Below are 12,738 nucleotides of genomic sequence, written 5' to 3' on the forward strand. Positions count from 1 at the left end.
GCAGCCGCTTTGGTGGCTGGAACGACTAGGCCATCCTCTCGACGTCAGCCTCGCCGTAGATTTGCTCGTCTTGAGACGACCTACGTCACGATTGCGTTGGATGTCACGTGGTCTCCGATGGGCTTTCTCCAAGCGCTTGCCAGAGTGGGGCGTTTATAACGAAAAATACAGCCACTCAGGATCAAAATACAAACGTGCGATTGTCATTTACGGATATTGTGGATCATATTCAACCTATTTTTGAACACGACGGGAATATTTCAAATTTCGTTGAAGTATCCCTTTAATGGCACCTCTTTGGCAGATGCGCCTCTTGCTAGAAGCCACTTTTGCTGCTCCAAAACACTGTTTTGGTTGCTCCAAAGGCCACATTTTTTATGGTGGCTGGAAGGGCATTTGCACACTGTTCTCGCTGCTCCGAAAGGTGCTCCAAAATGACTTAGGCCAATCACATCACTGACTTGTTTGACGTCACGATTGCGTTGGATGTCACGTGCTCAAAGCTGGGCCTTCTCCGAGCGCTTGCCAGAGTGGGCCGTTTATAACGCAAAATACAGCCACCAGGCTCAAAATACAAACGTGCGATTGTCATTTACGGATATTGTGGATCATATTCAACCTATTTTTGAACACGACGGGAATATTTCAAATTTCGTTCATTCCAAACTAACTAACGCCCTGGAATTAGTTCAGAATCGCTCTGCTCGTTTTATTCTTAATAACTTTCATCGCACCGCAAGCGTGAGCTCAATGAAAACTAGCCTATTGTTGCCTAACCTCAATTTACGTCGTAAAATAGCTCGCTTATGTCTTTTTCATAAGATATACCATACTAACTCATTACTTCACAACCGACTGCTGAATCAACCTTCTTATATTTCACCTCGCATTGATCATATGTATAAAGTAGACATTCTAAAATGCAACACTAATGCATTCCAAGAGTCATTCATTCCAAAAACTTCAGTGGATTGGAACCACCTTCCCGCATCTATCGCAACAATTGTTCCTGACCATTTATTTAGGACTGCCATGAATAATCTATACTGCTCAGATTGAGCTGCGAAGTGTACTACTGCCACTAACCCCCACTCCCCTCTGTAATGCCAATGGCCTTGAGGGTATTTTAAATAAATAAATAAATAAATAAATAAAATTAAATATTGAGAGGAAAAGCTGTCATTTTCTGTACAGCATGGCTTGAGTTCGGTGCGGCACAAAATATTCAGAAGTGTAAGCTAACTGAAAGAATTTAGAGCTAAATGGATATAAAAAAATGTGAGGCATTTCTGTTTCTTGTGCCAGTGTGTGTTCTTTTCCACAGGTCGCTAAATGACAGAAATAAGAGTGTATGTGCAAGCAAGCCGTTAGTACACGATTATAAAAGAAAATGGAGACACCATACGCACACACACAAAAAAAAGAAAAAAAGGTTCGAGGACACCTAAGCACTTATGAGTTGTGAATGCAAAAGCATGAATGTCGTTCCGCTCCCATAGTTTGTCTGCGGCGTAGAGGCGTGGATGGCCAATAGACACAACAAGGCAAGGACCAAAGCAAAACATCTTAGATCTCGGCAATGCACATACAAACGAAGCCATTTTTTTTTTTAACTTTGCTTTACCTGTAACAGCATACACTTCATCTGGGAGAGCATTAAAAACCTCCGAGGCATAGGAGCTGCGCATTTTTTTTTTCGTATCTAGTCATACATTTTACTATCTTAATAATAATAATCTTTATTTGCAAGAATAATGTTACCTCGAGTGGCTTGCAAGGCAAAGACAGAAAGGTGAGAGCCCGTAACAAAACATGCGTCTGGGATTGACTAGTTGACAAAGAGGATTATTGTCGTACGATGACGGAGAACTTTTAAAAACTTTAGCGGCAGTAAACGTGGCGGCAAAATCGCACACACTCGTACAAACGAAAAGTCCCTACGATTGGGATCACTGCTTTCCGCCTAGCAGCGCGGGACACAGTACCTCACTGGATCAAACACGCTCAACGACGTGTCAACGCTTGCGGGCATTGGCACATATAGTAATTTTTTCTTCTGGCTTCGAGGAGTAAGAAACAACCCTGAGCAATTATAGAATCACTGTCTTTTTGGCAATGCAGTACTGTGCATGAAATCAGAGGTTCAATCAGGATTAGAATTTCGACAAAGAAGCGTAGACAGATTGGCACTGGGAGCACATGGAAAAACACCTAATAAGGGAGTACAGGGGGACATGGGATGGTAGTCATTTGAGAGCAGGTAGGCAATTATAGTAAGTTCAAATCTCAACAAAGGTTGACCGAAATGTATGTGGTGGGCACGGAAGGTATTCAAGTATTTATACATAAAAGGTTAAAACACAAAATGGACAAATCGAACCCGAAAGCTTGCGTTTGTTTAAATACCTGCACACTGGTGATGAGGCTGAACAGACTGCTTCAATGAAAAAGGCAGAGGAAAATGGGTAGAGAAGAATGCGGAGAAATTAGCTCTAACAGTGTACAGCTAGGTCATAAAAGCAGGACATAAGAAAGAAAAATGTGTTTGACAATTCACTGGGAAGTGCTTTGCTGTTCGAGGCGAGAATGTGAGTTTTGAGGACGAGGACGTATAGGGTTAAATTTCAGGAGACAGGCACATTATGTGCCGTTTGCCATAATGATAGCGAGACACTAGAGCATTTGGTCTTGAAGTGCACGGGGCTTCGCTCTGCCCTCCCTGATGGGGTAACGGATTTGGCCGGGGCCCTAGGTTTTACTGGCGACGATGGAAGGACAGAATAGAAAAGGATTACCGTGACGAAGAGGCGATTAGAAGATTGTTGGAAATTATCAAGGGAAAATGGAATGATGGACAACTGACTAGCACAGCTGGGGACATGCGGGACAGGAGAAAATTGGAACTCCCTCCCGCGTGGCTGCGGCCCAAAGTCTCAACCCTGTCTTCCAGTGGGTCCGGTGCTGGTGTAACACCATCAAGGTTTGACCAGAGGAAAATTGGCGACTCCCTCGCCGGGGGGAAGAGGCAGGGGGGGGGGGGGGGGTGATATTTTTAATTTTTTTACAGCGAAGCTCTTAGGGGAAACTTTAGTTTCCATAGCATCGTGTCCACCAGCAAAGAAATGATGACACCGAACTCTGGACTCTGGGAGCGGAACGAGCGGCGATGTGTGCTCCAGCGCGAATGGTTCCGCAACCGCCGCGAGGCCGCTATCGCCTAAAGGTCCACTGCGTCGAGCGCTTCAGATTTTCTTGCGAAAGAAGAGCAGATCGCTCGCCTGGAAAGCCACCGTCGAGAACAGAAACTCCAGCTCCGCTGCTCTTTTTCTTCACCAGAGTGGAAAGGCTGAAAGTATTTTTGTTGCCCGATCCCCCGAAAGTCATCCTGGTAATATCCCACAGTGCCTGGTGATAGTTAGGGGGAGAAAATTGGTCTGAGAAGGGCGAGAAAAATTATATAAAGTTTATTGTCTTTCTAGACTTATGCTAGATGACGCAAGCTCCCGACTATTACAAACAGTATAGCTATTAACATTTATCCATCCACTGCATACACTCCGTGCGACGCGACTGGCGCGGCGCCGCGCGGCCGGTACCGAAGGTAGGCAGTGAGAACCCCAAAGAAAACGAAACCGAAACCACGCCGCATACGTTGGTACGCATTGAAGTCGGAGCGTTGCGGTTGCGCTGGCTGGGTTCACAGCATGAAGTGCTGCCTGTGCTGCGTCTGTAAGTGCTTCAATAGTTATGCGTCGTATCTCGTGGGGACAAAAAAAAGTTTCACAGTTTTTCACCTCGCCGATGTTTTGTGGGACAGCGACAACGATAGACCCGTGCCATACGACGCGAGAAATTTGGTCTCCCGATCATGTCTGCCACTATGTCGGCACGGTTGACATATTCTACACTGCCGCTTTGCGCTCTGCGTTTGTTTTCGTACCAGTAACGCCTACATGCGTTAGCGCCGATGGGACGAACTGAAACGCCATCCCACACTCGCGGGTATGCAGTGCCGATTTCGTTGGAGGAATGCCCTCCAAAGAAGTTTCGTCCCCATCGTACGTGTCGATGATATTTCCGGACAAGTATGGCACGCAATCTGTACTTCATGAAGAAAGATTCGAACGATAAAAAAAAGTGACAAATATGAATCTAAAGAAAACAACAATGAAACTCGGAATCACTGGAGAATCGACGTTTGAGTATGGAAGTTTATGTGGTGTGCTTTCTTTCTTGATCAGCCTCCTTTTGGATGTGAAAACGCTGATACCCTGGGTAATGTAGACAACAATTTTTTTCTTCTCTGCTTTAGAGCCACCTATCGCAAATTGGTTCGAACTGGAAGTACCGTCCACTGGTCCCTTCTACCTGTAAAGTGTGCACCTCCCACGATGAGTGGTATTATCTTGACAGCATTTGACGGCCAAAACCAGTTCCCATTTAGTTACGCCGCCAAAACTAAGTTTTCACCTGGTTTCGCTATGCCAACTCTTTTTGGTATAGCAAGTGTTCTGTCAAGTTACGGTCATGTCAAAGTACCTGCGCGCCGAAAATAAGCATCTCGCACAACAGGTTATTACACAACAGCTGACCGCAAAAGCCCTTGACGGCCAAGCCGTGTGTTGGCCGACAACTTTGTTTTCTCGGCTTTAGAACCATCTCCCACGACCAGTGGTATTCTCTTGACAGCCCTTTCACGGTCAAAACCGCTTCCCATTGAGTTACGCCGCCTAAACCAAATTTCCACCTGGTTTCCCTATGCCACCTTTTTTTGGTATATTAAGTGCCGTGTCATGTTACTGTCAAGTCCAAACACCTGTGTGCCTTAATCTGCACTTTGCACAGCCCGCTATAGCACAACATTTTGGATCCTATATTGGATATCCGGTACAGCTTTCCTTTATTTGTTAGAAACATAACTTTCTCACCTGCTGTCTTAATAAAACTTGGCACACTTGGAGCACAAACTTAGTGAACATCTCACTCGCCTCCAAATATCATCGCTCCAGCAGTCCTACGTTTACAGCGACGAGCTAAATAAATTTCCCACTCAGGGAAATTATGGTGGCGGCCGTCTTGGTTTTCGGAAAATTGCTCCAACTCCTTTTTCTGCCGCAACTAGAGAAATAACCCCAAATAACGACTCAAACTCAATATATAAGAAGTGAAGAACAGCTAAATGCCCTTCTGCCCCAGCACTCATGCAACGTTACCTTCAACGTATCGGCTCAAAAAGCAAAAGTTTCGTCGGTGCGCGCTTCCGCCGCCACAGCTTGGCATGCGAAACGGCGCCGCAGGCTGCTGAACGCGCCTCACTTCTATGCCTCACTGTCGAACGCCAGCTCCTCCGCTAGCGGCGCTGCGCGCGTTTTTCAAAGCGCCCCCTATAGTTCCCGAGGTTGACTACCTCCATGTTGAATTAACCTGAGACTGGGGTAGAGAAGAAACATCAAAACGTAGAAGGGACAGAAAATAGACAGGACAACGTCATTAGACGTCGTCCTGTCTATTGTCTGTCCCTTCTACGTTTTGATGTTTCTTCTCTATCCCAGTCTCAGGTTAATTCAACAGGGTTAATATTCACCAGCTCGCCTGCACCCTCACGATTTTTTCTTTGACTACCTCCCTCGTTGACTACCTCCGATAATCTTTGCTGAGCTGTGGCCAAGGAGGTTGGCGGCTGGCCATGTTCGATTGTTGCTATCTAATCTCATTTCTTTCTACTGATCTTTCACTCCCATTCCCCCTCCCCCAAAGATAGTTAGCACGACTCCCATCTGAGTGAGTGTACAGGACCACAGTGTACAGGACTATTTCTTTCTTTACAAACTCCCCCCCCCCTCTCTCTCTCTCCCGTGAATGGTCGGGAATGTGTTTGAACGTTCTTATGTTTCTTACATAAATGCGAAGTAGGCAGGGTTGGGCAGTATCGCGATACAAATGTATCGCGACAGTATTTCAGAAATACATTTTGTATCTGTATTTCTGTATCGCGATACATTTTCTCCGCCACTATCTGTATTCCTGTATCGAAATACATTTTGAATGTTCCTTTGTATCGCGATACAATCAGGGTGAAATGTATTTCGTTACATTTCTTGAAAAATACTCCCCCCCCCCCCCCCCCCCCCCCCCCCCCGGGAAAAAACAAAACAAATCAGAACGCTTTTTTTTTTCTGTACTTCTGAGGGCACCAGGGTAAGGGAGATGCTTGGGCATTGTTACCATGCTGACCAAGGTTCCTTCCGTTTCTCCAAACTATTTTTCTATGCGTCCCCTTTTCTCTTCTGAGAAGTGTTGCGTAGTACGGCGACTCGAACCAGGTGGCGTGCCAGGAGTGGAGTCAGAGCATCTTGTGCCGCAGGTTTTTGGCATCCAAAGCTCGCTGCTAACCGTCTCTCTTGCATTAGCGTACACAGTACACCCAGCCGGAAAACCTGAGTCACAGTCCGTTGCAGCACGAGCCTGGCGGTGGTTGGCTTGAAAAAGTAGGATGACGTACCCAGTGAAGTTTAACAGATATTCGAATGCGTCTGCGGCTGCGCCCGTAATATTGCACGGCTCAAGGGTACGTCCTCTGCCGACGTGAAAGTGACCTGCTGTTTTGGTGATCCGAACCCAGGAAGGAAGTCAGACGTGGCCTCTCTGTGCTGACCCAGACTTCGTACACCTGCGACTCGTCTCGAGCGCGCCGTTTCTCGGAGAGCTCGCACCTGTGCCGGCAATATCAGGTTGCCATTCATGAGGTTTCTATTCGGAGTATGCAAGACGAAACTTGAGGACTGCAATTCATGCGTTGGTGGTGGAGGGTCGGCAGGAAGGACCTTCACAACAGGGGTGCCACGGTATCGTTTTTTCAATCGTAACAGAAGATAAGACATCTGTTTCAGAATGCTTCAGGTGGTCTACTATTCTCGAAAATTCCAAATGACACTGCCTGCACGATCTTCAACGAGGTAACCTACAACGAAAGTACGTATTGTCCTTTCAAACAGCAGCGTGGTAAAGTTTCATGTTCAAGGCCACACGTACAGATAAAAAATACCAGTTCATCCCACCGTGACGTCATGTGATAAATGTTGACAGTTGGACAATTGGACAGGGCGTGGTGACGCTTTGATGTGATTTAGAATGACATCAAATTTATTTAGAGGTCAAAATCTTTTCGCATCCCTCGTCAGACGGATAGGATGTCAGCTAAGGGACCGCGGTCAGTCCTTGATGGACGTTTTTTCGTGCCCATTGAAGACTCCTCGTCGTCCGAATTCACTACCTTCAAGGCAAGGTGCCAATCCTACGGGAAAGTAATCAAAAACTTGCACTTCAAGCTTCATCTCAGTTGGCGTCTCAAACAAATGTGAAAAATGTATTGCAGTATCAGTATTTCTGTATTTGTATTTCCGCCGTCCCTAAAATGTATCCCTGTATTTGTATTTCCAAATACTTTTTGACTCTTTTGAAAATGTATTTCCGATACGTATCGCGATACACTTTTTGAAATGTATTGCAGTATCAGTATTTTAGCTACTGTTTTAATGTATCCCAGCATTTGTATTTCCAAATACATTTTTGAGTATTTCTGCCCAACCCTGGAAGTAGGACGGTTGAACGTCGCTGCCAGAGAACAAGAAGATCGAACGTGCCCCAGCCACCTCAGCAGTGGGCTTCAAAACCCTGAACCGTCTTTCGCCGCGCACACTTGGGGTAGATCGGATCGGCGAGTCATGAACTCTTCGGGTGTTGTAGCGCGTTCACTTGAAAGTTGACGACGAGCAGCTTGTGCACTGTGTGTTTCTCCGGAATTTTCGACAGTCGTACTCCCACCGAGGACATTGTAGCTCCTGCGGCACCGCCATGAGGAAGTGCTGCGTCTTAACCTGTGGAGCCAGCGAATCCGACGGTGTTTCGCTCTTCGACTTTCCCGGGAACCCTAGACTGAGGAGTAAATGAATTCGGATGGTCAACAGGGATCGGTCTGACATCTCCGATTCCGCCGTGGTGTGCTCTAGACATTTCCCAGAACACCTGATAGGAAAGGAGGACAAGCATTCACTGAAAAGGGGCGCCTTTACGACGCTTCAGCTCCAAGAAGCGCCGCCTTCGAGTACCGGAAGAAAACGATTGCGCAGCCGTGCAGGTAAGGGGCCTTTGGTGGTCGCGGCTTGCCGGTTTAACCAGTCAGATTGCTGTACTTCGTTTTACCTGAAATCGGATTGTTGCCGACGTTACAAGCTAGTGGGGCCACTGATTAACAAAAAGCGGGTCATGGTGTTTGCCAACTTTGCTGAATCAGTCAACCGCTGTGAATGCCGCATGACCTCGCGCTTTTTAGTGTGTTTTTGTATTTGTATATATTTTAGTCTTTGACTACACTCTGACTGTTATAAACGGAGTGGGGTGTGACTAGTACTCGTGCATCAAAGGCTTGCTGCCCGTGGCATACTAGCAGCACAGGAGGGTTTGTGCTTCTCAGACAAAGGTAGGTCGCAAACCTTAACCAAAAATGTAGATATCTGAAAGCCAGAAGTCACCACTTCTAGGCTTGCTTACTTGCCACAGTTTTGTTTGCCTTGCTACCACAGCTCTTGCACACAGTGCTGATAGTCTCGCAGTGGCAAATGTTTATGCTGTCTTGCCCGGGGCAGGTTTGGACCCTTCGGGGCCCCCCGGGCGAGGCAATACACCACTTCGGCCCCTGCTTCTCATAGACGGGAGTCCTGGTAAGGCCCGGCCAGGATGATTCAGTCTAGTCGCCATTTCTACTATCCCCTCCCTACTTTCACCCTTGTCTTCCCCTCCTTTTCACTCTTCTCATTTCTCTTCTTTCCTTTTCAACTCCTTTGGCGGCAAGGTCTAACCTTGGGTGGTGACAGACACTCTCGTCCAGATCCACACTTGGTTATAGTTTCTGGGTAGCGCTAATAGAGTAATGCTTCCAGCAAAGCCATATTTGTTATGGGGTGTTACCTATTCCCTCGTTGGGCTCCGTGGTGGGCGGCGCGCCACAGATTCCGAAAACCCTTTGCCTTTTTATGGCGCCCCTCTCTTCTCAACACCGAGCAGAGCGACCCCCGAAAAGGGTTCGCCCCGCTCCCCCTACTTTTGAAAAAGCTAATGAACCTGAAAAATATCCTCGATTTCTTGTACTTCACTCTACAAGTGACGCTGTGCATCTGTCAAAAGTTTCTCCCTTTGTCATTGCAAAGCATTTAGAACAAGTGGTTGGAAAATGTTATAAGGCAAAGAAGCTTGCTGGAGACCTCCTTGTTGAGGTAGAAAATAAGCCACAAAGCACAGCACTCTTGAAGATGACAAGCCTGGGAGACTACCCGGTTACTGTCACCCCCCACCGTACCCTGAATACTGTTCGCGGTGTCATCTCAGAAGATGACCTTCTCGAATGCAGCGAAGACGAGATCCTTGAAGGTCTGCGCAAGAGTGATGTCGTTGCTGTTCGACGAATCACCTTAAAACGTGACGGACAAGAAAAACCAACCCGCCATCTGATACTCACATTTGAGCTCCATACTCTTCCATCCACCGTGAAGGCAGGGTACTTGAACTGTAGAGTCCGCCCTTTCATCCCAAATCCTCAGCGGTGTTTCCGCTGCCAACGTTTCGGGCATGGTTCCCGAAACTGCCGCGGCCGAGAAACACGTGGAAAGTGCGGTGGTACTGACCATGTAGCAGACATCTGCGAAAATGAAGTCAAATGTGTGAACTGTAGCGGAGCTCACCCTGCTTTTTCTCGCTCCTGTCCAAAATGGAAAGAGGAAAAAGATGTCCTGACTTTTAAAGTAAAACATAATTCCTTAGCTATCAAGCAGCCAAAGAACAGCTTGCCTTTCAGGCAAGGGGTTCTTATGCCCAGGCAGTGTTGAGGGGACCCCCACTGTCTACGGCATCTGTGGAGACACAGACTTCTTCGGAAGACCTGTCCTCTCCACAGGGTCCCCTTCCGAACCTCTGAAGGTGACGCACACTCAGTCACCTTCATGTTCTAAGGGTGCTGTACCCTCCAAGGAGGGTACCACTCCCTCCAAGGTACCAGAGGTGCCATCAGCGGCCCTAGCTGGTCCTTCTGGCAGGGGTCGAGGGCTCTCCCCTCGTGCTTCCTGCACCCACCTGAAGCCCAGGCGGACAGAACAACCTCCTCCTCCGCCCAAGGGCCCAACGCTCTCGCCGGATGAAAAAATGGACGAGAGCCTACCGCTCTCCGAAGACGAGCAGTCTCTCCCTGAAACAGAGTCTCCTCCTCTGGTCTCCTCTGAGGTTGTAGGACGACCAAAGGACACTTCTAAGAAAAAAACAATCCCAAGTGTTGAGGCACCAAAAGCCCCGTAAATTTATGTTCTAGCTTTCTCTGGTATGTATATATATATATGTATATATATTCTGACTTCCTTTTAAAATATCAATGTCTGTTTTTCTTCAGTGGAACTGTAGAGGCCTCCTTCCTAACTATGATGATGTGAGCCAGCTACTTGACGATCACGGCCCCATTGCATTTTGCTTGCAGGAAACACATTTAAAAGCGAGCCACACTAATATATTAAAGTACTTCCAGGTGTTTCGCAAGGACCGGTTATAAGCCGTTCATTCATCTGGAGGCGTTGCAGTTGTAGTGCAGCGCTCAACCCCATGTAGCGAAGTGACTCTGCAGACTTCGCTGGAGGCTGTGGCAGCCCGCATTTTGTTAGATCGTTTAATTACAGTATGTTCCTTATATATACCCCCCAGTTATCAGCTAAAGATTGAAGAGCTTGAAGACCTTGTTAGCCAGCTCCCACCACCTTTTCTGCTTTTGGGAGATTTTAATGCACACAATCCTTTGTGGGGGAGTGGCAGACGAGATCCCAGAGGGGCTCTCATTGAACGCTTTCTTCTTTCCTCGGGATTCTGCCTAGTTAACACAAATGAAGCCACATATTTTAGTTCAACAACTCACACTTTCACTTCCATTGACCTATCTATTTGTCACCCATCATTATTCCCCTTGTTTTCATGGAAGGTCATCCCGAATCCTCACGGAAGTGACCACTTTCCCATCATTTTAGAATTTAACCATCTTCCCATGACAGTCCCTACGCGCTCTCCTCGATGGAAATTTGAAAACGCCGACTGGTCAACTTTCAAAGAATCGTCTCTTTTGGCATACACATCACTCGACAATCTCGATATCGATAGAGCCACTGAACATATCACTCACCACATTTTACAGGCTGCCATTCTTTCCATCCCCATGACGTCCTCGCATCTACCCAAAAGACCTAAGCCCTGGTGGAACAAAGATTGCCGTTTGGCCAAAAAATAACAAAATCGAGCTTGGTGTATTTTTAGGTGCTACCCTACAGCAAACAATCTAATTGAATTTAAAAGAAAAAGGGCCCAGGCGAGGTGGATTCGAAGACAAGCAAAGAAAAAAAGTTTTAGAGGGTACGCTTCCTCAATTAACAGCACTATACCTGCGAAGGAAGTCTGGGATCGCGTACATAAAATTGACGGCTCTTACCGGGCATTCACTGTCCCACTCCTGAGTCGAAATGGAGTGTGTCCTGCAAGTCTTGAGGAACAGGCCAACATCCTTGGCGAGCATTTCGAGTATGTCTCCAGTTCCCAACATTATACTCAGACGTTTCAGCGACACAAGATAAATGCAGAAAAAAAAGCTGTTAACACATCAGGTGGCACGCACGAACCCTATACTACTCTATTTACATTATATGAACTTCAAATGGCACTTCTTTATCCCAAACAAACTGCCCCTGGACCAGATGGTATTCATTATAAAATGCTTGAACATCTTCATCCATCCACTATGGAGCTAATTTTGTACCTTTTTAATACAGTTTGGCTCGAGGGCCACTTTCCATCCTCTTGGAAGATTGCTATCGTTGTACCAGTGCTGAAGCCCGGAAAAGATCCCTCTTGTGCATCTAGCTTCAGACCAATAGCTCTAACTAGCTGTCTTTCCAAGACACTAGAAAGGATGATTAACAAGAGACTGATGTTTTTCCTAGAACGAAACAACTGCCTTGATAAGTTCCAGTGTGGCTTTCGTTCAGCACGGTCCACTGTCGATCATCTCGTCCGCTTTGAGACCTTCGTACGTGAGGCGTTTGTCAACAGGCAACAGCGTCTCTCCGTCTTCTTTGATTTGGAGAAGGCATACGACACGGTCTGGCGTTACGGCATACTGCAGGATTTGTTCGATCTTGGTTTCCGTGGCCGAATGTTGAGTGCTATACAGAGTTACCTGCAGCACCGTACATTCCGCGTGAGGCTGGAAAAAACTCTCTCTAAGGAGTTTTTACAAGAAAATGGAGTCCCTCAGGGGGGTGTACTGAGTGTCACTCTTTTTATCGTCAAACTTAATTCCATTGGCCGTGCAATTCCTCCTTCGGTACAGTATTCTTTATATGTTGATGATCTTCAGATCTCCGTTTCATCCTGTAATTCCTCAATTTGTGAACGTCGCGTCCAACTTGCGGTCAATAATTTGGTCAGATGGGCCGATACAAATGGTTTTAAATTTTCTCCCGAAAAAACAGCTTGTGTCAGCTTTTCTCGTCGACGTGCTGCTCTTCAGGAACCGTCTTTGAACATGTATGGCTCTCTTATTGTTGTAAAAAATGAACACAAGTTTTTGGGCCTTGTGTTTGATTCCAAGTTGACTTTCGTTTCACACATTAAGAGCTTAAAACTCAAGTGTCTTAAATCTCTGAACATCCTTAAGGT

Source organism: Ixodes scapularis, unplaced genomic scaffold (genome assembly GCF_016920785.2).
Source record: "Ixodes scapularis isolate PalLabHiFi unplaced genomic scaffold, ASM1692078v2 PGA_scaffold4__175_contigs__length_147842914, whole genome shotgun sequence".
Classification (NCBI taxonomy): domain Eukaryota; kingdom Metazoa; phylum Arthropoda; class Arachnida; order Ixodida; family Ixodidae; genus Ixodes; species Ixodes scapularis.